A 27,845-nucleotide genomic window follows, 5' to 3' on the forward strand; every position below is an offset into this window, starting at 1 on the left:
TTACTAAAACTAAGTAAATGGTTCACTTCACAGCTGGAGTCAAGTGGACTGACGACTGTTGTCTCAACCTTGGCTGAAGATAAACGAGGCCTCCTTACTCACTCAGGTCCTTGACCCAAATTCACAACATGGTGACCCTGCAAAAACCTGTGACAGAAGAATATCAAATGATGCTTTGTCCCTACTCAAACTACTCCCCAGAAACTCAAGTTGCAGCTCATCTGCCAAAACACTTTTTTCAATAGTAAACACAACTGCCTAGTCACTTTGTTCAAGTCAGTACATCCTCTTGCTTTCCCTTGTCTTTCCTCCATAGTTAAAATACATTTAATACAATTCCTTTTAGTCTCACTGAGTGCCTTAAGCTTTTCTCTTCCTATCAAGTAGCACATCTGTCTTCCTGTCATCTTAAGTCTTAGAAAAAATAGTCACTAGTTTCACTGTTATCAACTCAAATGCCTGTTTGAAATCATAATTCTACTGCACTGTAGAAAGCTGAAGACTACAATGTTTCAAGTTCTGAGGACGTTCAAATTCTACATAAAGAAGAAAAAACACTGCCAGTTTTCAAGAGCGAGGGACACACCAGGATAAAATCTACGCTAATCATACAAAAAAAACTTACCTACTATAGATGTATACATATATTTACATACATATATACACACATCAATAATAAATAATGAAAAAAACCCACACCACCACGTGTATAAAATCACTTTTTTTCCTGTAAATCTCCTGCAAATTATAGGTATATTTCAGCAGTACGTTTCATGAGGGTTTGAATTTAGTTTTTTCTTTTAATTAATATTTATTTACACAGCTGCTGTGGCAGTTTGACCTCTGCAGCACTACAGCACTACCCACTTGTATAAAAGCACATTTCCCAATCCCTAAAGGCTGAATGCAAGTCAATATTCTATATTAAAAGCACAAAGATGTTGACAGAATGTATCAAAGTGAGTTTGATGTTTACTTCTTTACATATACAGGTATTTCTAAAAGACAAGGACTTATAAGCTGACTTCCAATCACAAAGAATAGTGCAGTAACTGAACAGAACCAGCCTGTACTGGTTTTGGTTGGGACAGAGTTTATTTTCCTCACAGTAGCTTGTATGGTGCTATTTTATGAATCTGTGATGATAAAGTGTTGTTGGCCCAGTGACATTTTAGCAACTGCTGAGTAACACTGAGGCCTCTCTATCTCACACCACCCTGGCAGCAGAGGGCTGAGTGTGCATGGGAAGACCAGCACAGCTGACTCAGACTTACCAAAGGGACATCCCAGACCTCATGGCATCATGCCTAGCAGTGAAGGCTGTGGGAAAGGACAAGAAAGAGAGGGACATTTGGAGTTACAGCATTTGCTTTCCCAATTAATTATTCCATGTGTTGAAGCCCTATTTCTCTGGAAATGGCTAAACACCTGCCTGCTGATGGGAAGTAGTCAATGAATTCCTTAGTTTGCTTGAACATGCAACTTTTACATTACCATTAAAATATTCTCATCTCAAGACAAGAGTGTTCTCACTTCCCTCCTCCCAGTCCAACTGGGGGAAGCAAGCACGTGGCTGTCAGCTGCCCACTGGGTTAAAGCCCAACCAAGCCTATCAGCACCACCAGCACTCTGCCCTCACCTCAGCTTTCTCATGAATGTCTCTGCTCAATATCCCTTCCAGCTACAACTGAGAGACCGACTGTGATGGAGGGGTATAAGAATGTCTGCATAGTTTGTATGCTGTCAGTGGATTCTGCTAGGAACTGAGTAGTGTAAATAAAAATCTGAGGGAGTTTGTCATCATCCATCAAATTCTCAAAGAAGTGACTTAAAAGCACTAAAGTTCCCATTTATGCTAAAAAATATATCTAACTGCTTTTAATCAATAAATAATAATATCTTTAATAATTATGATCAGATTTTGTAATTGCAGCATTAGCATTTTTCTGACTTACTATCACAACAGTGAAAGCGTTCATCAACACAACAGAAAAATTAGACCATGTAAATTCAGAACTTACATTTTGGCACCACTTTTGAAAATAATCATTTTAGCTAAGCAGAAATCAAGTATAGCAAAGCAAGTTTGATCAAAAGACAAGTCTGGCGTGCCACTCCAGTGTTTATTAACATTCAAGCCACATATTATCCTCTATCCTCTAGCCACCCAAGCAGAAACAAACAGACCTTAAAGGGACGGTATGAAATTAATTAGCTAATAATTATAAAACAATTTGAACTTATAAAACCATGTTACAGAAATGTTAAGTGCTGTAATAATGTCTATGTAGAAGTTGAAGGTGAGCTTGCCAGAAACTCTGTGAGATTCTGACTGCATGCGAAGTAATTACAGGCAAAGTTCAAGTTATTTTCTTGCTTAATACAACAATCCATGCTGCAGCCCATCAAACCATTGCTTCCAAAGGGTGAATACCAAGTGGAACTAACAGCTCTCAGTAATAGACCTGTTCTTCTGAGAACACAATACATATCACTACCTGGTAAAGAATAAAACAGAAACAAAGCGGACGGACTCAAGATGAGCACAAGGACTGGGCTGATGGCACTCTTTTATCTAAGAAATGACTACAAGCATTACTAGAAAAGTTTTCTTTTTTAAAAGAGAATACCCAAAGGAAGAGTTTTAATCCAATCTTTTGTGTCAGTGTGGTGCCCAACAACCTCACCTTACTGAGCAGTATTATGAACAGCGTTAACTCAACTGCAGTGCCCCGAAACCTGCCCAGAGTGCTTTGGGATGATTTTTCTACATGCATGCACATGTATATCTATGCACACACACAATACACTAGAGCTTAAGGCCAGATTCAGGTCTCAGCTCCAGTAGGTTTATCTCAAGGAATGGCAGCTATTCCACAGATCTTTGCATCTGTCAATAAATGAAACTGTCCTCAAATCCACAGGTGTCTAATTTAGATTTTGGCAGTCTTTGAAACAGTACATATCTCCAGTTTGATCCAGTACAACTAAGCAACAGCATGAACAGTGCTATAGAGTAACGGCTTCTAGTTAACTTTGAGAAGTAAAAAGTATAACAATAGGGAAAAGAGACAAAAAAATGCTTCCTATCAGCAATAGTTTAAGTTTTTATATACCTTCAGAAGTATCCAGCAGTATCAGAGTTATGGAATCCTATGGCACTGTCCCCTTGTACACTACTACGTAACTACACAAACTACAACCCTAAGTACACAGCCTTATTACGTGACTGTTCTCTGAATGTGATTCTGCAGATAAATACATCAGGTAGGTAAGACACTTCAGTCTTACAGGTGATAAGAACAGTTCTGAGAATCAAAGGAAGTGGCAGCAGAAAGACTCCTTTTGAACTCTCCTGCTTACAAAATTAAGTTGCAAAGCAGTCAAGCTCCAGTGACAAAACCCTCCCAAGTACAAGAGTAGTCCTGTTCCCATTGCAGTACAAGGACTATGTAGGTAAGTTTGATGCAGTAAAAACCACCAGAACAAGTGCTGGGCCAACATGAAAACAAGTCCAGTAATGATCATAGCCTCTGCTTGTCTAGTGGAAAACACTCGTGTTCATGGAGATTAGAACCAACACATCACGAAACACAGTCAGCATCTGCTACACTGACAGAACAGAGGGTAACTGAACACTCTAACCCACAAGAGGCACAGAAGGGATGATATTATAATGTGAATGACTAGAGGAAAGTCCAGGAAGAGCTTACCTCCTGGACAGTGCAAGAGGTAATCAGCCTGCTCATCTCAGCTGACTGTTGGGATATAAAGCCTCTTTCCAGGCATGCCTCCTTGACTCAACTCCACATTCACTCTGTTTTCAAATTCAATGACAGCCACAGTAGATGAGTACTGCCTTTTGGACAAACCTCATACCCTGAACTCCAGTTAAAAGCTCCAGGCTACAGCCAGTAACCCACTACAGCTGCCTATGGCTCCAAATTTACTTCCCCTGAAGATTTCTGCCCACGTTGTATCGCCATTTCTATAGTTACATTTGAAATCAAAGCTAATTAAAGTGAAAGCAATTGAGAAATATTTGTGCTGCATTTTGTTAGTTAAAACCTTCTTCAGTGCCTTCTCAATTGTTCATTGTTACTTGCCATTCAGATTACAGCACTAAATCAAGCATAGGTATTTTTGCAAGGTATTTTCAAGCAGACTTTGCTAAGATTCCTAATTTTGACTAGGTTTACCAAGTTCTGCTGCACTGGTCTTTTATCAGCTCCATGACCAGTGCAGGAAACTTTCTCTTATGCTGAGAAAAGGACAGCAGAGATGCAGCCAATGAAAAAGTAATGGGCAGAAGACAATCTCTCAGAGATTACTTTCCATAAAATTGAATTGGTAACATCTGCTCAATCTACTGTAGATAAACAGTGAACTATTTTCCATCTCATTAACTCAGAGGATGAGATATTAAATAAACCCCAGGGGCTTCGTGCTTTGTTAAGGCTTGTCCTGAGCTCACCAAATTACTTTTCTTATGTAAGAGAGAACCTAAGAGCAGAGTTGCAGCTACACAGCAAACACATAACATTGAAATCCCTGGATGACCTTAAAAAAAAAGTCCCTACTTAATCTGACTGTGTTTCTAATTACTAGTCACTTAGCCTAAATTATTAACCGTGTCCTCAGCAGTGATGTATGGCGCATGTAAATTTCCAAACAGGATTCTAATAGAATTATCTAATTCTATTAAACCACAAACAACTACCCATTAAATATTTATTAGAAAGCTTGCATTCACTTAAAATAGATTGGAATGTCAGCAAAACACCATGTTAATCTCTTCTTCATTTCAGTCTTCTATGCCAAGAGATCAAAATGAGCTAATCAGCATCACACTTATTGATTACGTACAAATTAGTTGGCTAATCAAAATCAATAAAAATAAAATGATCTGAAAAGAATTTACAAAGTAGACTATGGATTTCTCTAAAAAAATACACTCCGTTTAAATAAACAAGATCGTTAAATTCAGTATTGTTTGATTATGTAAAGCTTTTTAGCTTATTCTGCCATAGGGTGGGGGTGGTAAACGCCAACTAATTAAGTTTTCTCTGTAGCATCAATGAATTGCACTTCATAAAGAGAGAACTGTTTCAAACCATTTAAGAGATTCAGTATAACTTTATGTTCTCTGGGTGGTTGTGCGGCTTGATTTTTGCTACAGATTTTAGTCTTGCCTGAAACCAAAGCAAAAAGCATTCCAAGAAATTCAAACAACCACCATTCACCTTCTGTAAAAGAAATGCTGAGGACAAACCAATCATTCACCTTTCATTAAAAAAAAATAATAATAAAAAAAAATAAATACTGAGGACAAGTAGAAAGCACACACAGGAGACAAGTAACCGAGTGCCATGTGATCACTACGGTGGTTGCAGAGGGGTTATGCAAAGCGAATCTTTATTTTATTATACTGTGCAGCAGATCCTGCCCTTGATCAGCATGATCTTATGATCTTACATGTGACATTTGAGTCACTCCAACAAAGCCCAGTCTACTTGTTGTTGGCATAACCAGCCCCCTAGTGATATCTGTCCTATGAAGACATCCACTTTGGTAGATTGAAATCTACATTAGTTGAAAGTAGAATTATAAAGATCACTCAAGCAAGTATGATAATGTTCTCATCCCAAAACTAGATGCAATGATGTGCTCTTGAGTCCAAAAGTCATGTTAAAGAGAGCCAGTCCATTATCCTTGTTTATTTCCTCTAAGAGATGTACTTCTCACTCCTTCCCATGTAATACCCAATTGTACCAATAAAAATCTCTGCCATGACAAACTCTGTACCACATCTGATACAAACATTCTAAATACCATTACTATCCTACAAGAGATACTGAACACCTCAGAAGATCTGAGTGGTTTTAACATTAACTTGAAGGTTCATATTTTGCAAAGCAAAGAAGTAGAAATTCTATTCCATACTTAGATGAACTGTAAACTAATGCTGAAAATCCCAGAGACATAAAAGCCAATCAGATATGTGGTGTGAAGTGCTCCCAGTCTAATGAGGATTCCATACGCTCTCTGATTTTTCACAACAGTGACTGTCTGCATGCAGTCACAATAAAAATAATTGCTTTTAAAATTATCTATTTTATTTTAAATTCCCTGTAGTGATGTTAAGAGTACAATAAAATCCTTTAGAAATGCTAACATATAGCAAGACAGAATTTCCACTAACAGAAAAAACTAACATAAATTCATTACTGTAAATGGAAATAGACTCAAACTGGAATCTGAGTAGACGTGAAGCCCACAGAAAACTCAACATGTAATTCTTGCAAGAAAACCAATGAGCAGTTGGTCCAAGAGTTGCAATTCAAACAACAACAACAACAACAAAAACTTGCAATGGAAATACAACAGAAGGTCAAAATTCAACTTCCAAGCCCATTTGTTTAAACCAATCAATTCACACTATGAAATTTAAGAGAAGAGCCATGTCACTAGCATATGGTATTACATGCTGCTTTGGCTTATGGTATTGAGGCCAACAAGTCAGCTTTCCCTACAGGATGCATATGGTTGACCAGTACACAAGTATTACAGATGTTTGAGGCTTTGTTGTTTTTGCTATTTTTTAATCTCCCCAGACAACTACTCAGCACTGACCTACATTCCTTACAGGGTCTGCAGCAAAAGAAATGCGAGACTGTTCCTCCCTGCCTGGAAAAAACAGGCTCTACACACTGCAGGAGAAATCCACTGCTAGCATTACTCCAGACCAATTAATAAGGCAGAATAAAACCAAAATATCTGACACTTCACGCTTCTTAGATTCATGCCTAGTTATGAAGTCTTGTGCAGGAAAGAGCTCCACTTCCTGCAAAGCCCAACTCACTAGCAGGGCCACATCTCTAAGTGCCCTGTGGAAGCAAAGCAACCCTGCTGTCCATCTCTTCCCTGCTTTTCTGGTCTTTGAGTCTTTTAGATGTTCACCCAGTACTACAGCTGTTTTCACGTATATTTATTTCTAGGAGTCTTTGTTATTAAGTACAACTCCTCTGGCACTTAGAAGCCTGGGCCTAATTCTGCCCTGCATGGCACCTTTTTGTAGACTAGCAAACAGATCACAAAATGAGATGAAACTATCACCTCATAAACAGTAGCAATTTACAACCACTTTGCACAGCCGTAATTGACTTCAGAGAGCACAAGACAGGGCTGATGAGGTTTTACAAGGGAGCAAGCAGAAACTGGACTCAAGTTTTGCTCAGTAGTCAACACTTGAGCTCTTCATGTGGAAACTTCACAGCTGTGAAACATCTACAGAAAGGGAAAGCAGTTACAGAACACTATCACTGAAGGAGCTTAAATAATTTAAGGTTTACTGTAACTCCAATTCCTTTTATTCCATTTCTTCTTCAAGACCATGTGCTGCTCATTTTAACACTTAGGATTTCCACACATGGAGTTGGACTTCAATTTTTCTCTACATGTATATAGACTACATGAGCCTCCAAGAAAACAAAGGCTTACAATTTTAGGATGAAAGATTCCTTTCCATACTTGAATCTTGGAAGGAGCTCCTTCTGATTCCTAAGCAGGATTTTCAGAACCCATAAGCCAGATGTACAAATTCACATGGGGCAGTTGTACACGTACAGAGACATGTAATGTGATTATAAAAATCAAACTAACATGTGCAGACAAACATATTGTCCATATAAAGTGACTTGTACGCTTGTACATATGTATATATATGAACTCAAGTCAGCCAGAACATAAATGTTCAGCTTTCTGTTAAACAAGGATCACCCACTTCATGGTCACATTTTACTAGCAATCACAATTTTAAGAGATAAGCTTAGAAGATACAATTAGATTTCTCTGCCAGGCCCTAATCATTCCTTTGAGTATATCCATTAGAACCTCATTAATGTGAGCACTTCATTTATTTATGTAACTGAAAAACTGAGATTTTATTCAAAGAAAATGTTAGCACTACTAAAATACACTGGCTACTTATATAATATTCATATAAACAATAACTCTTTAAAATCCAAGGCAGTCAAGGCTGCTGTACAACTGGCCATTTTGTTTGTTTGCAAAAACTAAAGTTGCAGGGTTGTAGATTCTGTTTCCAACACCTTGCTCTCCTCAGCCATGCTCCAAGGTTTTCGCTGATGATGAATTATGCTCCCGAGCCTTCATTTCACATCAGAATGGTAAGTACACACAAGAATACATGAAGCTGCCAGCTTTAACAAAGATACCCTTGAAAACCCCAATTAAAGATTTATTTTTAAAAAATGCTCTTACGCTCTTTGTTTCTAGTCTAGGTCCTTATTAGGGAAAGGTGGGTGGTTTTCTTGTTTCTTTTTTTGTTTTGTGTTCAATTGTGGTACCTTTTATTTTTTCTTCTAAAGGCACAAACATTACGCTTTTGCTAATTTCAGTCAATGAAAACAGAGGAGCGGAAACTCCAGCAGTGGGCTCTGATGCAAACTGCTAGCCAACCAGAAAAGAGATTGGCAATGTGATGTTAAGCAGAACGTTTGCCTACTACTGACTTACTACTTACAATTGTACTGTCGAAGCAGTGATATCCACGATGAGAAAACATGGAGTAGTATTACCAGCACACAGCTGACAAGGCGGCTGAGCTCTCATACACTCCCTGCCATTGTACTTCTGGTGCAATTCTTGGTTTCTTTTATTAGAAATACTTGGAGACCTATCTTTCTGTTAAGAAAGACTGATTGATTTTAAAGCCTTCCATTTAAAAAAAAACTGCTGCAACAGTTTTGTTATAGGACAAATAACATGACTTTCAAATGGCCAAGTAGTGTACTAATTTACAGTCACGCAAGCCTTTAAAGTGAAAAACGTCTGATCCGGCTTTCATCAAGGAACACAGTATCAGCATCCAAAGCAGATCTATTGCACCCTCAGCTACAAAGTACATGCTTCCATCATCCTCAAGGAAAACCCACCCTGCCTCATCTGTGAAAAACTTCAATTTATCTCACCTGGGAGTCGTATTGATTTGTACTTAATCATTACAAAAGGCAGAGATTCAAAGTCAACCTCCACCTCCTACTCTGCCAAACCTCTTCTTTGGAACTTTCATATCTGTAACAGAGACAGTGCTATATGCAGAGGTTGATTTTCCATTCCTATTTTCAAACAGGCAAATAAATACAAGCTTACAACAGGAAAAAAAGAAAAACACTTCAGATATATACACACATATATATGTATACAAATAAAGACCTCCTATTGATCAAATAATGCAAGAAAAGCAGAAATGCAGGCAGAACATGAAACACTAAGAAAATTTCTTCACAATGGAAGTGCATCTTTCTATCCACATCTTTTTCAGTTGGCTTTACAACTACTATCACCACTTATCAAGTCCAAATTAACAACAAAGCAAGCGAAAAAAAATTGCTCTTTGATTGGTTATGTACTCAGACTTTATGGTCTTGCAGGCAAAGGCACCATGCTACAGTAATCTTCCAAAAAGCCTGCAATGGATTATGTAATGGAAATGTCAAACCAAAGAAAAACAGAAAAGAAAACTTCCTCATAAAATACCATTAACACTGTGGGTCTCAGAGTCTCAATTAGATTACAGAGACACGTCTGTACAAAACTCAAAGCTTATGTATTTCAAACCACTTCCTTAGGTGAATCTAATCCAAGCAAACCTGGAAGATGGTTACATGTGAGCTAAAAGCAGGAGCCTTGATCACTCAAGCAAAATACACAACCCTAATGCCCTTGGGGCTATAAATTTGCCTAGTACCACTGAGGTTGAGGTTAACTCACATGAATCATTTGGAAGCATCTGCATAATAAAATATGCAGTTCTCAGATGTCAAAATCTGAGCCATTGCCTATTTTACTTACAGAAGAAAGGCTGAAAAGGTAATTAGTTTTTACTATTTTCTTTTTAAAATTAGTAAGAACTCTAGGTGTCCAAAGAAACAATGATAGGCAATGATAGGCATTGCATAAAACTCACATGTGATCTCCTAATGACCCACAGCAGTTACTGAGTAGAACTCATATTTGTTTTGGAACAAATTCTAGGTTATAACTAGGTTCGTATTATCATTGGTTAGTTTCAGTCAACTTTCACACCATTAGGTGTGAAATGGTCCCTATTTCATTTTCTTAGGATCTAAGCCAGACTCTGCCAGCTCCAAAAATGAAGTTTTTCTGTTTTTGTTTTTTTTTTTCCACAAACACTAAGTTATTCTCTAGCTTAAGATATTTAGTTACCAAGAGAATTTGCTAGTAAGCAAAATATTTCTATTGCTGTTAAAAAATAATTTAAAAAAATCCACATACTGCTAGACAACAGTTTGCAAATAACTGATAGAGCAAGCATCAGTAGTTTCCAACTCTGATATTTAAAAGGCTTCATGAAGTGGTGGCATATTCTTTTATGCAGCGGTAACGGAAAAGGAACAAAGTACACATAAAGGCACTTAGTTCATTTTATTAATGAGTTTCACATCACTAATTTCCAACAGTCCCAAACTTACCACAGTCGCATTGAATGCCACTCTTCCCTCAAGCAGAACCTAGAGAAAAGACTTACACAATGAACTCAATAAACTGAAATGTAATCAAACTAAAACCAGCAGTTGATTTGTCTGAATAGAGAAAGAGAAAATGTGCAATATCTTTAATATATGGATGGCTGGGTAGACTAAATGACTGTCACACAGAAAGCTTATCAGTAAACACTGCAGAAAGCCTTAAGATTTTACAATAAATGACTGGTTTCAATCAAAGACTGCTAAAGCAAAAGGCATGGCCCACAGGAGTAATTACAGTCTCTTTACTGAAACAAAGGGCAATTACAACAAGCTGAAGTATGCTCACAATAGTTGAGCACTTGATTATGGAGTGCGACAGCAATCAGCAAAAAAAGGGATACACAGCATATCCCTGCACAGTCCCAGTTTGATATAACTGCTCAGTGCAGGAGGTGCTCCCATGCGGGCTAACTTAATGCAGAGCTTTGGCTCTGACTTGTAAAATGTAACACAAATACTGGGAGAGCAATTTTAAGTACAGAAAAAAGAAGAAGAGCCCAAGGCAAGAGACTAGTGGGCAAACTCACTGTAGTCTCATCTACATCCAATTGTGATTGTGCATGACTGAGCTGCTGGATTCCTCCTGCAGAAACCACTGCAGTGCAGCAGTGCTGTGTGAGCATCATGCTGCCTCACAGTTGTTCTGTGCACTGCCTTTGGCTTGTCTTCACAGCACAGAATTTAAGCAAGACTAGCAGAACTGTGCAGTTATACTGAATTACTCAGCTGAGCTGCCACATCACTGCAAGTATTTAAAAGAAAAAAAAAGAAAAAGGTCTGCTTTTAAGACCAATCAAGGCTTGGCTTCCTTCACATTTCCAATCAAAAATTCATACAGCTCACTAAAAACTCCATGGAGTCAAAGCCATTAGAAAAAAATATAGCTAAGCTTAGAGAAAAGAGCTCTTCTGTAGCTCAGCAGAGACTTTTGTCTCTTACACAGGCTGACCACTGCCAGCAGCTTATCCAAGAGTACCTGCAGACAATGTGAGCCAAGCTTCCCTGGAATACCGTGGTCTTGATTGCTCAGATGTGCAACCATGATTCTTACTGTCATAGAAGTTCAGCAGGAGCCACAGTACAGCAAGACAAACTGAAAGATTCTCCCATTCCCATCCTCAAACGTATTTTCAGGTGCTCACAGAAGCCACTATGTACAAAATAAGTACATTTTAACAAAAATAGAGTGCTAAAAAACTGATACTATCCCATGACAACTGGACAGTGGACGTGGGAGAATCAGACTTCAGTGATTCAGAACAAGGACTAGACAGGATTTAACACAAAAAAAACAGAGCTCTTGAGTTTGGTGCTTAACTTTCCTGAAGTTCAGTATGGTTCCCTCTCTTCCCACCCAAAAACATGTTCTATTTTTTGAAAATTACCTGATGAACAGTATTTTAGTGCTGTTATTCCGATATGCCATTAGCTATTCAGTGAGATGAGATATAGCAGCGAGACTCTTCTATCAGCTACTTAGTGCTAATTTCTTCAGTGTTAACTCTTTCAGCGTGCCTTTTCCTTTCATTTTTATAAATTAGGGTTTGACTAACCTTCCTCTTTCATTCCATATCATTCAGCTGGAATCAGCAAAAATAAAAATTCTCAACTATAAAGATGTATGAGATGGTTTAAGTAGAATTAAAAAAAAAAAAAAGAATGCTAAGATCAAGAAAAAAGTCATATTTTGATGAAAGGTTCAGATTGGTGTATACTTAGATTCAAAGAAAAAAACACAGCAGATGAGTGGCAAGCAGGGAAAGCTTGACTCTAGGAGAACACAGGTAGCATCCAAGTTTAAGATAAAAATAACATCCTTCATTGGACTATTTTATTCTCACTGCATGTGCTGCTCAATCTCTTTAGCTCGTCATCTTAAAATCTAGCCATGTAATCAATATATGCCAACACATCACAAAACAAAAGAAGCTAAAAATAAAAGAGCAAGTTACACACAGGTGATTCTCAAGCTGTGGCCTACGGTTTACTTTTTCTTATTATAGACAGGCAATCAGTCCTCATCATTTCAAAAGACACACAAGATAAATGTACATTCCAAAAAAAAAAAAAAACCCCTGAAGTCTCAAGTTCATATTCTAAAAAGCAAACTTAGGAAACAGGACATCTCCTCAGCTTGCTACACAAAATGCAGGTAAGCTGAGCAAACTCTGGATTTGTTTTCAGACCAGTTGTTTAATGCACTGAACTTTATTTCTATGAAGTTCTTCTGTAATAGTGTAAAGATATTGAAATTTGAAAAAATATACCATAAATTTCATGCAGCAAGAATAGAGTCCTTCCTGTAACAGGAGTAATGTCTGTGGCTTGGTCATTAAACTTGATTGACTCATGCTTTGTGTATAAATGCCCAGCACCAAGTTACCTGGCAATCTCATATGTATGGTCTCTCACCACGAACGCAGAGCTTTCTGTGTCTGGATAGTTATCCTAAAAGCAGTCCCAGACTGTTTCAGAAGCCTAAGAATAGAAGAAACAAAGTTCTGTAGAATATTGTGTTTTGTTTGTTACCTGGGTAGGGGTGATATATTCCAATGTCTAAAGGATCTGACTGTAACCCAAATGAAAGTGTTAATAGTAATGTAACATCTGCAGGTTCAATCAATCCTGCTTATTCAGGAAAACTCCCCATGAAAATGAGGAAATTATTAATAATCTTCCATACAAGTCTATTTGTTGAAATAACTACAGAATAACTTTCACTGATGCAGCTGTCAGTTTAATCTCTTCTCTCAGTTGTCTTGGAATACCCTACCCCTCTCACATACCTCTCTGTCTGCCCTATCAACTCAGGCTTACCCCTAGTATCCCTCTCCCTTTCTGTGGTTTCCATACTTCTACAAGCATCCCTCATGATGACTGACAGGACCACATCTTTCTTTTGAACAGAGTCCTACTGTGTCATCTGCATTAAACAGTTATTAAGATAAAACATTAAGTAATTAATCATTAATTGTTTATTACTACAATTGCATCACTCTGAGCTATGTGATAATATAAATATTCTCATCAAGAGTTTTGTAGCTGTGTGTTTTTTTTTTTAATCTGCTCTTAAGCATTGAGAAAAAAAAAATAAGAAAAAAACAACACCAGCAAACAGCATAAGCAATTAAAACCTCTCTAGTAATAGAAAAGGCAGCACAGGCAAGAATGTTGAAAGCCTTCAAATACCACCCCATCAGCACACCTTGGTGCCAAGCTGGGTGGACCACTTAGAGAGCAGTAGAAGCTGCTTCAGCACCTGAGCACACAGCTCAGGGTTTGTCTGCTGACCCTGCTGGCAGCAGTGTTTTTTACAACAGATCCAGTATCGGGTCTGCATTAAATGTACTTCTCTTGTGCAGCTGAAGAGCAATAAGAGAGGCAATTTTCCTTTGTTTTAGAATTTTTTTGTTTTAGAAAGAATTTCATTGCATGTCCACTTGCTTCCCTCCAGGCTTTTGTGCACATGGCCTTCACACTTAGCCTTGGAGAGTCACCTAGCTTCACATAGCACAAGAGGAAAACCAATAACAGCTGGCTCACAGAGGTGATGGATGCTCTCAGTCTGAGGGAAGGGATTAGTTGTTACGGACCACATTTAAAGGAAAGGGAGATGGAGGAGGATGTGTCTGTGTTTGTTGTCAGACTAGGTGACATGCACAGCAACCCAACATCACATCCAATTAGTATTTTCACTAGAGCACTAATTAATCACTTCAGACATCTTATCTGTCTCCCACACCTCCCTGCCTCAACTGTGTCATCATTTACACTGTATAATGCTAACTAAAACAACCTAGAAGCTTAATGTCCATAGCATTGTTGTTTCTCTACCCTCTGCCTCTTTCACCTAACAGATAAGGTTGTTAGAACACCACGTCCTTTGCACGGCTGTAGCAGAGGCTCTCGATCTGAAGACACCAAGCAAACCTGCTCATCACTAGGTATAAAAAGTGGCTGGAAGCAGCACAGCTGGTGATACCTGCAGCTGCTTCACAGCAGGAAGACTTCCTCATGCTGTCTGCCCTATGGCAGATGCCCTTGGGCTGGCTTTACAGCGGGGCTTCTGTCTGCAGCCCTTCAACAACACAAAGACTTCCCAGATCTGAAGTCTAATACTCACGAAGCAGGTCTTGAGTTCTGCTGACAGCAAGGGTGTAGAAGCAGTGTAATGCTTCCCCTTGCTCTTCCCTGGCTTAGTATATCTGAAATAAATAGCAAAACAATTTTCCCTTGGAAAAATGTATTTTAATTTTTTTTCTCCTTTCCAAATTGGGACAGCATTTTCATACAAACCAGAATGCTTAGTTGTGCCAATTTAAGGAACTAAAAAAAAAAAAAAAAAAAAAAAATATCCAGTTAGAAACATGAGGAGCTTTTAAAGCTCTCAGTGGTCAAGTAACACTTCTACCATACCTGGAAAGCCTAAAAATTGGAAAAGCCTAGCAGGAGCTGGACTTTCACTCTACCCACTACAGTAGATTTTTAAACTATTTTGTTCATAATTTCAAACAGAAGATTGTTTTTAAATAAGCATTTAGTATTTTTGATTGTCAGCTAAAGGTCCTAAGCACTCCTTTGAAGTGGCCTAATAGATTTGTAACCATTGTGAAGGTGACAGTTGGGCAGGAACAGAGAAGATTCAGTCAGCCTACTTTTATTATGGTCAGATCAGCAAGCTTTTACTTAACATCCATAGTTGTACAAAAACTTTTTGAAACAACTTTTCAAAACAAAAGCAAAACCCAGAGTGAGTTCTTCTTGAAAACAAAAGAAATCAAACATGGGGTTTATAGTTTTATTCCTGCTGTTATTGTTTCTTTCCCCCCCTCATTTTGACATCAGTAGTCCAGACACTGAAGGGTCCATTTACATGGATAGACAAAAATGAACATTTGAGAGGTCAGGTGCTCTTGAATGCCACCAGATACTTTAGAAATCTAAAAGTTGATTTCATTTCTAATAACTACTACACAGAACAAACCAGAAAGTACACGCCATTTACTGAAGCAGCATGACAAGTAATATGTTGGTAGCATTCGCACTTAACCAAAGGAGTAATAAGCTGAGAAAAAAAGAGCAAAAAGATTCAGAGAAAAAAAAAAAACAGTCAGTGGGAATACGAGCTATTTCAACTAAAAGAAATTTTACTTTGAAGAGAGCAGCAGACATTTTCTGGAACAACTGTCACAATACTACAAAGAAGATTCCCTCCTCGCTAAAAGTTTCTAGGACTCGAGAAAAAAAACTGCTTTTCAGTTTTGATACTTAATAAGATTTCTCAGTAGACATTCCTCAGTTAAAAAGAAAGAAGTTAAAGGAAAATGGAAGAGAGAGAACAAGCAAGTTCATTCGCAACTTTGATCTTGAGTCATTTACATTTGTTGTTATCATAGAATCAGGAAGGCTGTTTTCACTGCAGGCTGTGTGTGCTGCGGTATCTCTTGCTTAGTTAGAGCTTCAGAAAGCCAAAGTAATTCCTTGAAACAACTCACCAAAAAGTTCGGGGGCTGGGGGGGGGGGGGGGGGAAGAAAAAAAAAAAAAGGTCAATTCGTTTGTAACTGAAATTGACAGCAAAAGGTTTTCTGGGATACTGTTTGAATCACAACTCTTTCAAACACTTGCAGAACAGCCCTGTTCTGCAAACAAACTGTTAGCAAGGCATAGAGCTTATTGCAGAGCGTTACGTGACAGGGCCTCAGCCAGTCTCTAATTGAGTGCAGGGAAACAACACAAAAGAGATGAAAGAATTCTTGGAGAACTTTCATTCTCCTTGTTCAGATCTCCTAACTTTCACACAAGTTCCTTATGAGTCTTTATAGAAAATTGCCAGCTCGTGGCTTACTCCAAAAACATTGTCTTGCTATAGCTAGATAGTAGCAGTTGTATTCTGTTATACCCAAACTGTTAGAGAAAAGTGCTGACTTGTGGCATTATTCCTTTCATTTCTGTTTTACCCTCCGATTAAAACTCATACAGCTAGCACACAAAACAAACACACCTGGAGATCTCAAAGAAACAGTGCCACACTTAGTTGTAAGCTATCTAATCAGTCACAGAATCACCCAACATAAAAAAATCATCACAAGAACCTTAGAAATTACATTTTGTTGCTAGCCTGAGATTACGGCTACTTGATCTGCATTGGACTGACCCTCCATTTAAATTCCATATGCTAGCTTCCTAAAGTACTGAGCAAGAGATGTGGTAATGTAACCTGTCCAAGGAGATTAAGCACAACAGCAAAGGCTGAGGTAATAAACGATCTGTGAGCTGAGAGCCTGAACCTTGAGAACTATGGATCAGTGAGTTTTAGTGGAAAACAGAAAAAGAAAGAAAGAAAAAGAAACAAAAGATGGACAAAAAAAAAAAAAACAAAAAAAAAACAAAAACTGTGAATCAAGAGGCAAGTCTGCAACAATCAAGTTGACGGAGTGGAAATATCTTGGTAATTAACGTCAGCGAAAGAAGAATGACAAAGGTTTGGAGAACAAGGAAAAGCAGCATGTAAGCAAAGCATCTGGTACCCACAGACATAATTTCAACTGTCCTTCTGAACAGGCTTTGGCTTCTCCCAGTTCCAATCTGCTTCACAAAAAAACAACAGAAACTGAAATATTGTGTATGCATGACACACAGTTGGTATTTTACGAGCTGATTTTCTTTTCCCAGAACTCAAAGGGCTGTAATGGATAGCTAAACACACCTCACACCACTTTGCCCAATTCAGTTGGCTGTGTTTGAATACCTGTGCAGGTACCGACAGCTGAATGTCCAAACATGAACTAAAACTGCTTAATTTCTATTTAACACATTCTATCAGCTGTCTTCTTTATTCCCTGTATTCTGGTGCTATCTCTGAAACTCCTTTAAGTCACTTCTAAGTCTTTGCTGATAACATGAGATAAGGAAATCTTATCTAATAATAAAGAGTCTATGTCTGAGCTTCAGTACAACTACAGAAATATCCCTGAACATAGCCATATACTTCAGGAATTATGGAATTTAAAAAAAAAATCAGTGGGTTGAATGTGCACACTCCCTCTGCTTCCAGAACAGTTATTTTGGACACATGCTCATGATGCTACAAGAATAAACCTGATGGTATTCTGTATCAGAGAAGGGAAAAAGAAGTCACATGATTAGGGAAAAGCTGAGCCAATTTCAAAAGAAAAAAATGAAAAGAAAATTACAAACTAGAAAGAAAATCTTAGAAACTTACTGCAAGGGCAACAGCACTTTGGAAACCTGAAGAAACATCCTAAACAGCCACAGGGAAAAACTGCCAGAAGACGCCAAACACTTGCATGCCCTTTCCTGAAACAGACAACAACCAGCTGTCACCTCAACACACAGCTGGTCCCAAACAGTAGACAGCCCAGATGGGTAACATTTTTGTCCCCACTAAGTTTCATGACTCATGCTGAGAACTGCTGCTTAGCTGAATTATCACTCAGGTCGAATTTCCCATCTCTATATTCTTCACATGTGAATATGGCGCTCTGTTAAATATCTTGAGTGTGTGGAAGGGAGCGCACTTGTTCAGTTACCCCAGGAGTCTATGAAAGTGGTGGGTTTTTGTGTGCGTACGTAATATTTGTTTGTGTTTTGTTCCCGTTTCTTATAGACACACACTACAAAAGATGTTCCTGCTTGAAGCTAGGTTTATCAGTGAGATTTCATTGCAAAATGCCTCTGCTTTTGCATTACAATGTAGCATGAGGCTACAGAATAATTCTGTGGTGGACCTCAAGAGTAAAGCAACAGAATACACACCCTTCTAGAGAAGGGCAACAAAGGTGAGGGGTCAGGAGCAAAAGGCTCAGGGAAAGCAGCAGAGTGAATGGGGTTTGGTCTGGAAAAAGAGGATGTTCAGGAGTGATCTTATCTCCCTCTACAACTGACAGGAGGTGGTGGTGAGATGGGTCAGCCTCTTCTTCTGTGTGACTAGTGATAGGATGAGAGGGAGTGGCTTCAAATAGCACCAGGGGAGGTTCAGGTTGGATATTAAGGAAAAATCTCTTCTCCAAAAGAATGGTGAGGCACTGGAGCAGGCTGCCAGGGAAATGGTTGAGACACTGTCCCTAGAGGTGTTCAGAAAACATTTAGACATGGTACCAAGGGACATGGTTTGGTGGGGACATTTTGGTGGTAAGTGGACAGTGGGACTGGATGATCTCAGAGGACATGTCCAACTTTGATGATTCTATGCCCCAGAAAAGTCAAGGTACTGTCAAACATGTAATGTCTATAACCCATGCCAATTAGCAGTAATAATTGAAAAATTGCATAATGCTTTCTCTCTCAACATCTCTAATTGCTACTTAGGACCCTCTTTAACAAAACTCAAAATAGCTTTGTGGCCATACTGAAGAGATCAGGAGGGAACGTGCTTCTCTAAGCAATGTACGTGTTTAAGTGCATTGGTAGAACTGCCTGTTTCATCTGTTTCATGGGTAATAGAACCATCCACTCATATTGCTGTCAATCTAGGAACTTCCTGCTAGAATTATTAAAAAAAAAAAAAAAAAAAAAAAAAAAAGAGTATGAGAGATTGCCTGTGATTTTGCAGTGATTTAAAGCCATTTCATTAATGCGTATCTTTGGTCATAAATTACTGTTTACCTGTCAACTGGGTTCAGAACACTCATGAGGTGTTCTTTGAAGCTAACTTGGATTTAAAGATTTTTAAACAGCTGTTGAAGGACTGTTTGATCTGAAAATCTGAGTCTTTTGAAGTTGAGAGTTAATGGAATATTATTTTTTATTCACAGTGATCAAGCAGTTAATGAGATAACGTGATGGGAAAACAGGCTTAATAGAGTATGTGGACGCATCTCTTGCTACCTTTCCTGCTGCTTTTTGTAAGGATTAACAGGAAGGCCAGATGTAGTCAAGTTCACACTGAGATTAAATCATAACAAAGAAGGAAATGTTCTTTAGTTAGGTACAGCATTGTACCAGAACCAAAGCCATTTGGGAACTGGATTCCAAACCCCTCCACAGATACTTACCAAACAGGCAGTTAAGCTATCAAGGATGTGGGCTGGGCTCTTTTTTCTTGGTAAAAGGGCTGGTTTCTGACTCACAGGTGATGAAAGAAGGAAAGGGCATGACTTAACAAAATGATGATCCAATATGCCTCAACTACGTATCCACTCTCACTGTCTTTAAAAACCCATCAAATCTAATTCATAAGGTTCCAACAACACTTCAAACACTAGAAATATTATTGAAATACAGTGTTTCTGAACAGTAAAACTAGCATTAAGGACTGAATGCTCTGAAATACAGAAATCTGCTCTTGTCCAGCAAGATCTTCCAGTGACATAGTCCCCTTTACCACACACCAGCAGCTACTTTAATTCACATGGGATACACTACTAGGAGAATCAAGGGTAAGTTTTAAGCTACAGACAATAGTCTGCAAGATAAAATTTAGGTAGTGAGTTACATTTAAATATAAATAGACCAAAATCATAGCTCTATTTACTTGCCAGTTTTGTCCAATCTGGCCTTCAACAGCATTTGTCTATGTCATTTCTGTCGTCAGAAAAAAATGGTCTAAAAATACAAAAAGTGTCTTTAGTTGTCTTTTTTAAAGGAGTAATACATGACTAAGGATAGATAAAAGTAATATCCATTTATATTGTGAAATTCTTCTCCATTCTTACTGCTTTTACAGAAGATATTAATACTGCATTAAGCATTAAGAATTAGACTAAGGTTACAATATTTATTTGTGTCCTTCTCTAGATCACAGAGTATTCCCCTTGAAATCAACCCCTGAATATTATGAATCCAGTCAATACAGTTTGTGAGAAAATAAAATGTTAAAATGTAAAGAAAACTGGCTCATAAAAGAACTTGCAATCTGGCTTGATAGCTTTGTACTCTCTACTTTAGCCTCCATAAGTCACAGTAAAATGGCAGAGAATTTCAACCCTGCATTCTGTAAAGCTGCCGTAGAGCAGTGACAGAAATGACAAATAGAGGGGGGGAGGGAGAGAAAAAACAGGAAAAAAAAGCCTCTTAGGACACACTTCCATTTATTTCCTTTGGTACATTTTGCTCTAGAGCAGAAGTGCCAAGGACACTTGTGGCTGAACTGTTACATGACCTGAGACAAAGTTGTGTTTTTACTGTTCTTTCATTACTGCTCACTAATATCTTACTAATTATATTTCTATTCTGTCCAACGGATCTTCTAATAGCACAGTTACAAAACTTCAGCCCAAGACAAATTTATACTCATTAATACCCTTGCACAAAGGACAGAATATATTTTTTCCTAATTTTTCCAGGAGGGGAGGAGGAGCACAGCTCTCCAGTGCTCACCTGATGCAGCAGCTCATCTCCAACAGCAGCCAATACCAGATGCAGGAAATACAAAGGGTAAAGACGCTCCCTCCTTTACACAAGGTAAATACTAGTTCGGACTCCGTTTTCTCTAGTGACCATGATTAGCTGGAAGTGGAAAAGTGGGATTACAACAGTAATTAGGCTATCAAATATTACCTTCACAATAAATTATTTCAAGGTTGCTGCCTCAAGGTCCTTGACTAAAGCACCAAACAGCTCCTTTGCACTGAGAATGCTAAACTACCTGTGATGTGGCAGAGGCAGGAATGGGAAGCAGAAAATTTCATGTCACCCAGCCAGCAATGAAAGTCAGCAGCAGTAGTGGTGGTAGAGCAGGGAGTAAGAGCAAAGAAACACTTTCACTTGTTGTCTTTATTGTTGTTGTTGTTGTTGTTCAAATGATAGAGGCAAAATTCACAGAGCTATTTAGAATTACTCCTCATTTTAAAGGGAGAAGTTATTTATCAACTCAAGCTACTTGTAAGCAGAACAGTCACATCAGAAAATAGACCAAATTCTGTCACTCTCATTGGAGACTCATTAAGCTTTTTTTTTTTTTTTTTTTTTTTTTTTTTTTTTTTGTCCTCCATGATACTATTAACCTAAATCTTCAGATTTTAAAAGGGATGCTACGTTAGCCCTATTCTGTGAGATCCTTACACATGAAACTCAAAAGGTTAAAAATCTGAGATTTCCCAAAGCACAGGAGCCATGGTGCTGCGGGGCTGGCAGCAGTGCCACCCACCTGCCTTCAGAAGCACACTGTGACCTCTATGCTTGGCATCCAGAACGCCCAGCTTTAAGTTTCTTCTAGTCACCACAGATTGGGAACTTAACGTAACACAGCGGAGTAAGTGCACAGACAAGCACAGACATATTTGGCTACTTCTGTTTAAAATTTTTTAATATTTGAGAAAAGCAAAAACAGGTTATGTGCCAATTTTCTGGACAAGGAGTCAGCATCAGTGGAGAACATGCTGACGTGAATACTTCTATACCCACACCTTTAAAGACAAGAGTTTGATGCTATGATTTTGAAGAGATGGCAGGTTTCCATCCTAACCAGTTGGTGAGCCACCACGTATTGTGACCAAATCAGCAAATTATGGCTCCAATAAACATCACCATCCGTGCAAGGGAAGATTTTCTGACTGGAGAATTTGTAATATTTAAACCTATATATTCACCTCTCTGTGATCAGTACTAAGTTAGTTTATACTCTTTCTATTATTTAAACTAACTAAATAATAGTTTTAAAAAGTCTCTTTCCACTAATGCAGTAGTTAAAACTGATTTTCACAGTTGATATTTGCATTTTGCATGCTGAAACTGCAAACAATGCCCATTTCCTGGAGTATGAAACCAACTGAATAAATGTTTTCTTGATATTATTTCCTCATTCTACAGTCACCCACATGCTCAGTGCTCTTAACAAGTTTTCAGTAGCTAGTGAAAGGCAAGGTTGTTTTTTATGCATAATCTTTTCAACTTAAAGTCAAGAGCATTGTGGATGTCTGTTCCTAATGCTATGAAACTGAAGTATTATACTTTTCATCTGGAGCTGAAACCTACATTTACAAGAGTTTTAAGCAGGATGATAAAGAAGCCACGTTAATAATCAAAATCAATTTCGTTTACACCAAAGAGTTCAGCCATCTTTAACGTAAACCAGAGCTATACTATTGCACAGAAACCTAGTTTGAACCCTACGTATTGCTTAAATATTTATTGTTTTTTGGGATACACAGACTTTGTGAGCAAAGCAACTTAACAGTTACTGAATCCCAGTTTAGTTTCAAAAATTCTTCTTATTACCCACCTTGGCTTCTCATTCCATACTAATCAAATGACTTGGAAAATCCTTTTATGTAGTTACTTCTCTTCCCTTCTGGGAAGGAATATTTGCTTCCTTTGCAGAAGGTAATTCACAGAAATTCAGCTGGAAGTAAGCATAGTTACAGAAGCCAGATTTACAGAAAGAATTTCTCTCTCCTCATACAAACAAACCTCTGACTCCTTCACATGCAAGAAGTATATGCAGCTTTCTCAGAAAGAAAAAAATACACAAAACAATGAAACACAATAATTCACACCAGTGTCAGAAGAGAGAGCAGAAAATTAGCTTATATGAAGTAACTACTCAAAAGAGAAGGGTGCCTCTCAGAAGCCCAGATGATGGTTAAATACAGCACGATGCTTTCCCACATCCCCCAAACCAAGAATGGGGATATAACCATTTAATTTGGCCCAAACGTCACGTCAGTATATCTTGCACATACTAGATGAAAAAGATGGTACTAAATAGGAAATAGAAAACAAATTGAAAACCTGAATGACTTTAGCTCACTGTGGATGTCAGCTCCAGCAGCACATCTCACAGCAATTGTTCTTCCAGCAATCTTTTCCAAGATACGTCACCAGATTCCTTTTTAAGACTGCTATTTTAAAACAACTTATTTAGCTTCCTTTTAACATGAGCATCACGGGACATTTTGGAGAACCTGAACCTCAAAGTTTTTTAAAAGAAGCAAACAAAAAGATAGTCCGTGAAGTACGGAGAGGGTAGGTACCACCATATTGAACTGCTGATTACAGCAAGGAGCTGGAAGCCAGCAAAGCTAGTGTGTTTCATTCCAAATGTATCACTAAAGCAATCCAATGATTTCACTTTCTTGTTCAGATTTTAAAAGGCATATTTTCCCATCCTTTCCAAACGACTTCATTAAGCCTCCGCCTCTATCCTGAATTAAAACCAGCTCCCTTCAAGCTTAAAGCAATAACTGGTACAAGCTGCCCAAGCTGATTTCAGTGCCTGCAAGACCTGGTATCGTACTAAACTTTGGCAACTGAGCTATACTCATGCAAGTTGTCAGCGAGAAAGGAAATGGTTGGAAGTAATACTCATGAATATGCATGCAACTGAAGCTGAATTTTGATTTGGCTGCATTCATAACCCATTTATGTTCATTTCTGTGGATGATCAGATGCTGGAGATTTATTCATGAAAACTAACCAAGCACTCAGTCACCAGAAGGGAATTCTGAGCAGCATTTTCAATGGAAGGTCTGCCAGTGCTGGTGAGCTACACAAGTCATCTAATCAGACAAGGGAAATAAGCAAAAGAAATAGTAATATATGTAAATCTAGCACAAATTACAAATATTCACAGCGAGGTATACACAGATGAGCTGCTAATCAGAACCAATTCACTGAGGAGTGGAAGTTCAATGGTCCAGGTTCTGCCCTGTATCTACCTGCATGTACTGCAAAGTGCTAATAACCATTTCTGTAACAAAGCACCTGGAAAGCTGTAAGAGGCATGAGATAGAGGAGTTAGGCAACAGTATCACACCAAGGCACCACACAACTCTTTGCTGTCCTTTCACAAATAAAATCAAAGGAAGGAGCTAATTATTTGTTAGGACAAATGGCACAGCCCCGGACAACAAGGATTCAAAATCACCACTGCTATCATTTCAGATTTACTGAAAATTCCCTGTGCATTGCTAAAGCACAGCCCAACTGCCCCAAAATAGAAGATTATCTCTTCCGTTCTCACATTTAAAGACACTTTGCAAACTGGACAGTTCTCTGAAGCTATAAAGTACATCGGATTCACGAGGGCGAGCAGCAGCTTGGCTTAATCGTAAGCTGTCAGGAGAGCTGCAACAGACCACTTTCTTCAGATTACATGAAAATCCAAGAACAGCGTTCAGAAGATTTAAGTTAGAGCAGCACAGACCCTTAACATTAAGATGCTCTCACATTTCGGACTTTCAAATTCTTAAATTTGCCCTTTGCTTAAAAAAAGTCAATGATTTCACCAAGAAAGTTTGATTAGTTTCTTTTACTTTCTGTAATGAAGTGCCATCCTTTTTACACTTGAAAGGATCTTTGTAATAATGCAACATTGATCTTTTGAATACAGATGAGCTAACCTAGATAATAGGATTTGGTGCCTGAAAGAGGGATCTTCTGAGCATACATCTCTAGGGCTCCAGCGCCATCAAGAGGACTCGGAAGATACAACACCTATTCACAAGGAAATGTCCATATTTTGTGCAGTAACAATACATCCTTACATTTTCATTATATTTCTAGAAGATCTTTCAAGCCCCCCAAAAACTTTGTGATGCATCTGAGAACGTAAGCAAGCAGTGGCGCACAACTAAACACAAAGGGAATGGGAACAAAACAGGTTCCACTGATAAGAATTTGGAAGCTTTTCTTTTTGGTAATTCATACCACACTATGGTGTGTAATTTATTATCTGTCATAACATCATCTGGAAAAAGATGTTCATAAGCAATTTCCTAAATGGAGACAGAAATAATCTAGAAAAAAAATAAATAAGTTGAGGTTTTACATCAAAAACTATGCCAACAAGAGCACTCAGCAAAAAAGTGAAGTTACCAGTTTTCCTTAAGAAGGAACTACCACTAAATGTTTCCTGAGAGTGCTTGAACTCAAACCCATTGCAGCCAGCAAACAGAGCAGATCACCAGGTATCAAATTACTTAGGTTTTCTTCCTAACCTTACCACAAACTTCTTGTACTGACCTCCTAATCAGAAAAACAAATGCACATCTCCACCCTTCTATTACCTTATTTCCTCTATTTATCTACCTACACAGCCACCACATGACAGCAGCAATTTCTTGTGATGTGCTTATAGCCAGCTAGTATTGCTAGACTATGGATTATGAAACGTACCATTTCATTTCACTCTGCCCTTCTCTAATACATATTGGGCCTATTTTGAGAAGGGAGCCAAGCTGAAAACAGTATTAAAAGCAATTCGAGATGGATTCCCTGTCATCCAACAACCTGTAACACAGAAAAATGTTTAGCACAAAACCAGCCATATTAAGAAAAAATTCAAAGCAGCTGTATCAGCCAGAAGCGTTGTTGTGTATGCGTGGTGTTTTTGTTGTTGTTTGTTAAATGGAACAGAAGTAAAACTCTTCTAATCCTCCACCAAGAAAATAACATCTAACATCTTTACCAAGCTCTTACCAGGCTGCCAAATCATTGTCAGAATGGAGCAGCAAGAGCTGAACTCAAACTGTGCCTCAACACCATTTCCAAACACAACTCTATTCCAACTGCAGGCAGCCTTTGAAGACTGGCCTTTTTGAAATCTTCCTAAGATACAGCCCATTAATAGGCTTATTGGGGAAGCATTTTTATTGCAAAAATTCATATTGGTCTGGATAACTTCAGCTGAAGTTTTCCTATGCAAGCTATCAAATTTTGCTGGTGACAGCACACATGCCATTATTTCAGCTTCAGCTCACCAGGTTTTCAGACTATTGAAACACAATCATTCTATATTCAGAGCATCAAGCACTTCTGCTAGACCAGATAGCAGCAGGGTATCTTCCGATTTTTTCCCTCTGTATGTGCCTTCAGGCAGCACCTACAGATGGGAAGCTTAAGAAGAAAGTCGGTCTGAGCCATGGTTTTAACTTGTAAACAGGGTCTTTGAAAGAGCAAAGGTGTGAGTTTGTCTCCAATAAAGCAAACTTACTTTGCTGTTTGCTTTAGGCATTTTCGTGGTAAACCTACAGAGTAGGAATGGATTTCCTGTCTCTCTCTGCAAACTTGCCTTTTACTGAACCAAACAGAACTGCCAGGGTTTTATTTCTGATGCAAGAATACAAGTCAGGGTCAAAGACAAAGGGTCAAAAGTGCAGTTCAGGACAAGGTGCATTTTTCTCAATGCTTATGCAATATTCTGTAGTAAGAAAGAATGAAAGACTTCAATTTCCAGGGTGTCAAGAAGCAGAAAGTTTCTATGTTTTAGTCCTCACTCCTCTGTTGATGTATTTGTGTCATTGTAACGAAGAAGAACATTTCACATAAAACTCAGCCATTTTGTACTATTAAAATGGTACTAAGCATTTTAAAAATCAATTTAAAAGAAAACCCTAACATGAGGTGAACCTTCCTTCACCCCGAAATCTCTTCTTGTTTTACTCTAAACAGCCTGAACGAATTGCCATCTCAAATTTCTTCTTATCAGTTGAGAAAAGTCCAAGGCAACAACATGCTTGAAGTCACTTAAATATTCAGATTTTAGGCCACTTCTCAGCTATTGCACACAAAAGGAACCACAGGACATGTTTCTACACATGCATATACCCAAAATAATCATATAGCCTCCAGCCATTCTGACGTCCCTGTAGAAAAATGCACCTGTAATCTTAAGTGACAGGCAGCATCAAGGAATTGATGTGTGCACATTACTTCAGTGACATTTCCAACTAAATATCATCTATTCTTCAAGTGTGAGATCAGAGACAAAACGAATGTCCTACTCATGACATTAGCATGTGTCCATCAAATGGATGAAGATAAATCAACTACTTTGTAGCCTCCATCAATATAAATGCATAAAGAAATAATAAACATTATGAATTTTTAACTACCTAGCTACTTCTACCTGCAAACATCAAATTCCCTCACGCTTCAATAAAGGAAAAATACACTCAATGAAGTCTAACAAACGTGCCATCTGTTCTGGTACAGCCGATAAAGCAGAGCAGCAGCTGTACGGGACAATACGGACCTCTAGCGGCAGCACTGCAGATAAACACCTCCATAAGCAAAAGATTCCTTTTTGAAAACGCAGGACCGTTCCTAGATATTTTCTTCATCGTTTTGCTACCGGAACATGAAAAAGACTTCTCAGAAGGACGCCTCCGTGTCAGAACAAACTTCTTCCTACACCATCAGCTGTAGCTTGTTTGCCCTGAAAAGGCTTGCTGCGCACAAGCCCCACCTGCAGCTCACAGGCTGCCCACATCATTCTCACCTGTTCACTGCATGCCATTAGAAGCCTATTCTGCATTAATTGTTTTCTTTGTCAGGAAAAAAGGCGCGTTTAAGCGACCGTCATTATTTTG

The 27,845-nt window shown here is 38.4% G+C and overlaps 1 long non-coding RNA gene across 1 annotated transcript; it reads right to left on the reverse strand.

Annotated features, from left to right (window-relative positions):
• Positions 1 to 51: 51 nt before the first annotated feature.
• Positions 52 to 27,739, reverse strand: LOC125700419 (uncharacterized). The gene is made up of 3 exons (XR_007379926.1): positions 27,509 to 27,739; positions 12,958 to 13,052; positions 52 to 147 (listed from the first exon to the last, which is right to left on the reverse strand). It is a non-coding gene; the product is annotated as an uncharacterized LOC125700419 (long non-coding RNA).
• Between the last annotated feature and the right edge of the window lie 106 nt (positions 27,740 to 27,845).

Source organism: Lagopus muta, chromosome 14 (genome assembly GCF_023343835.1).
Source record: "Lagopus muta isolate bLagMut1 chromosome 14, bLagMut1 primary, whole genome shotgun sequence".
In the NCBI taxonomy this organism is placed as follows: Eukaryota; Metazoa; Chordata; class Aves; order Galliformes; family Phasianidae; genus Lagopus; species Lagopus muta.